We start from the raw sequence: 4408 nt of genomic DNA, 5'->3' as shown, positions 1-4408 counted from the left end.
TGGGGGTCCTACCTTTATTAATCTCTCTTTCATTCTATTAAAGGAAAAATCTGTAAACTTACATATTTAGTCTTTACCATATAATTCACCATTTACTAATATATAAAGAGTGAGAGAAGAGTATTTAGAATAGTTGAAACATAAAGAAAGAGAGAGATTATTTTTCCCATGTGTATTATCCTTTGTCTTAGTTCATGTTTTTATAGGCGTACAAAGTTTGCTTTTCAAACCTCATTTATTTTGCTTCATTCTAAAGACTTGTTCCTCTCAACATAGAAAAATGAGTTGCCCATAAATGTGCATCCATTCTTATCCTATCCTCGCCATAACACTCCCCCTTGAATGTCCATTTAGGATTATGCCTCGTTAAAACATTACTAAAGAAAAATCAAATGAGGAAAAAACTTTAGTGAAGGAAAAAGAGTACAAAATCCTTTGTGATGAGAACTGCCTCATTAAAAACCTTGTTAAGAAAAATCCAATGGGAAAAAACCTGACGAAGGGAAAAAGAGTACAGTTTTCCCTTTTGGTTGACATCATTTAATATCTCGAAATCGGTGTATCCTAATATGATGTACTAATTTTTCAAAGGAGAATTTCGGGAGTGACTTTGTAAATAAATCTACCAGATTATCACTTGAGCGGATCTGTTGGACATCAATTTTCCTTGATTTTGGAGATCATGAGTGAAGAAGAATTTGGAAGAAATATGCTTTGTTCTGTCACCTTTGATGTATTCACCCTTAAGTTGAGCAATGCATTCTGTATTATCTTCAAATAGGACAGTTGGAGCTATCTTATGATCAATTAGTCCACATGATAACAAAATATATTTGATCAAACTCCTGAGCCAAAAACACTCGCAACTTGCTTCATGTATCACTAGTATTTCAGCATGATTAGAGGAGGTTGCCGCTATCGCCTATTTCATAGATCTCCATGATATAGTTGTATCACCATATGTGAATAGGTATCATATTTGAGATCTCCTTTTATATGGATCAGACGAGTATCCAGCATCAGCATAGCCAACTAATTATGACTTGGATCCATATGGATAAAACAATCCCATATCAACCGTTTCATGAAGATATCGAAAATTTTGTTTAATTCCATTCCAATGTCTTCTGGTTAGAGAGGAACTATACCTTGCTAGTAAATTCACAGCAAATGATATATCGGGTCGTGTATTACTAGCAAGATACATTAGCGCTCCAATGACACTAAGATATACTACTTCAGGACCAATGATATCTTCATTTTCTTCTTTAGGACGGAATTGATCCTTTTCCACATCCAAAGGCCTTACAATAATTGGGGTACTTAATGGATGTGACTTATGACTTATCCATATAAAATCTCTTCAAGATCTTTTCTGTGTATGTTGTTTGATGAATAAAGATCCCATTTTTTGTATGCTCGATCTGCAGGTCGAGACAAAATTTAGTCTTTCCAAGATCTTTCATCTCAAACTCTTCTTTCAGAGTTTTTATAATTGTTGGAATCTCTTCAAGAGTTCCAATGATATTTAAATCATCAACGTACACAGCAATTATAATGAATCCATATGCAAATTTCTTTATGAAGACACATGGATAGATATCATCATTCTTGAATCTATTTTTGGCTAGATACTCAGTAAGACGATTATACCACATTCGTCTAGATTGTTTTAGACCATATAAGGATCTTTGCAATTTGATTAAATATAATCCATGCGAATATTCATTGGATGGTTTAAATATCTTTAGTCCTTCAGGGACTTTCATATAGATATCACGATCTAATAACCGTATAAATAGGCTGTTACCATATCCATTAAATGCATATGTAGTTTACGATATGCAGATAAACTGACCAAATAATACAATGTTATTGCATCCACTATAGGGGAATATGTTTCTTCATAATCTATACCGGACTTTTGTGAAAAACCTTGTGCCAGAAGTCGAGCTTTATAGCATACAACTTCATTTTTCTCATTTCATTTTCTCACAAATACCCACCTGTATCCAACAGGTTTTACATCTTCTAGTGTATGAACTACAGGTCCAAAGACTTCATATTTTACAAGTGAGTCTAACTCAGCCTTCATGACTTCTTCCCATTTTGGCCAATCATTTCTTTGTCGACATTCTTCGACTGTTTTTTACTCAAGATCCTCACTTTCATGCATGATATTTAATGCCACGTTATATGCAAATATTTCATCGACAATTGTCTTATTTCGGTCCCATTTTTCTCCTGTAAAGACATAATTTATTGAGATATCGTCATTTTCACAATTTTCAGGTACCTGAACACCTTTGGCGTTAAAACTATATCAGAATTTTAGACAACTGTAGGTGTCTTTACTATGTCTTTTTCAATAGGAATAGTATTTACCTCTTTTCTTTTTCGAGAATTTTTGTCTTTGGAACCGACAGGCCTGCCACGCTTTTGGCATGAATTTGTTTCAGTGGCTATTTGTCCAACTGGGACATCAATTCGAATTGGGGCATTTTCTGCTGGTATATAAGATTTGATTATCCTATTTGTATTGAAAAATGCATCAGGCAATTTATTTGCTATTCTTTGCAAATGTATAATCTTTTGAACTTCTAGTTCACATTGTCCTGATCGAGGATCTAAATACATCAAGGATGATGCATTCCAATTAAGTTCTTTTTCAGGAAGCTTATTCTCTCTCCCTAATGTTAAAAATTTTAATTCATCAAAATGATAATCCGCAAATCGGACTTTAAATACATACCCAATTTGTATCTCAAGATACCTTACTATAGAGGAAGAATCATATCCAACATATATCTCCAATTTTCTTTGGGGTCCTATTTTGGTGCGAGAAGGTGGTGCAATGAGAATATATATTGCACACCCAAATATTCTTAAAAGGAAAACATTTGGCTGCTGGCCAAAAGCTAATTGTATAGGAGAGAACTGATGGTAACTTGTTGGCCTCAAATGAATAAGTGCTGCGGCATGTAAAATAGCATTCCTCAAGCCGAGATTGCGAGATTTGTACTCATAAGTAAGGGTCTAGCAATTAATTGGAGGTGTTTAATAAGTGATTCTACTAACCCATTTTGTGTGTAAACATGAGCTACTGGATGTTCAACACTTATTCCAGTAGCCATACAATAAGTTTCAAAGGCTTGAGAAGTAAATTCACCAGCATTATCAAGACGAATTACTTTGATTGGGTTTTCTAAAAATTGTGCTTTTAACCGAATAATTTGAGCAAGTAATCTCGCAAACGCCAGATTGCGAGAAGACAACAAGCACACATGTGACCATCTCGAAGATGCGTCTATTAGGACCATAAAATATCTAAAAGATCCACATGGTGGATGAATAGGTCCACATATAATGTCTTGAATCCTTTCTAGGAATTCAGGAGACTCAAATCCAATCTTTACTGGTGATGGCTTTAAAATTAGCTTTCCTTAAGAATATGCAGCACAACAAAATTCACTAGATTTAAGAATCTTTTAGTTCTTTAGTGAATGTTCATAGGAGTTTTCAATAATTTTCCACATCATGGTTGTTCCTGGATGATCCAATCAGTTGTGCCAAGTTATGAATTCATTTGGGTTAGTAAACTTCTGGTTTACAATAGCATGTGATTCAATTACACTAATCTTGGTATAATATAACGCAGATGAGAGTGAGGATAACTTTTCTAATATAACTTTTTTATTTGAATCATGAGTTGTGTGATACATAAATACTCATGATTTCCCTCATTCATTGTTTCAATATGATATCCATTTCGGCGAATATCTTTGAAACTCAATAAGTTCATGAGAGACTTACTAGACAATAGTGCCTTATTTATTATGAATTTTGTTTCTCCGGAAAATAAAATTATAGCTCTTCCGGAGCTTTCTATCACATTACCTGAGCTAATAATAGTATTAACATATTCTTTTTTTGGCACAAGATGAGTAAAGTATATATTACTTTTGAGAATGGTGTGCGAACTTGCACTATCCGCAATATCTTCATTATATATCCTTGTCATTTTCTTCAAAGACAAATAATAATAATAAAATGAGTAGAAATATTTATGCAGTAAAATTATTTTCTTGATTGAAAATATTTTTCTAAGAAGTATTGTATATATTAAAAATTTTATTATTACCTTGACACATTCAGTAATTTTAAAATTCATAAATATTTTATATTCATCGTATTTGAAATTCAAATGCATAGAAAATAAAACTTAACAAAAAGTTTTTTACATTATTTATTTACATGAATACTTAACAAACACACATATTAAACTATTCTATCATTGATCAAATGACTAATATTTCCTTCATAGGATCCTCAAAGAAATCATATACATCATAATGAGTAGTGTAATTTTTAGCATTATTTGAAACAAAGTTTGTTTCCTTTTCTTTGT

This window comes from Arachis ipaensis, chromosome B07, assembly GCF_000816755.2.
Source record: "Arachis ipaensis cultivar K30076 chromosome B07, Araip1.1, whole genome shotgun sequence".
NCBI classification, from domain to species: Eukaryota; Viridiplantae; Streptophyta; class Magnoliopsida; order Fabales; family Fabaceae; genus Arachis; species Arachis ipaensis.
Note: the sequence above shows the minus strand (reverse complement) of the source record.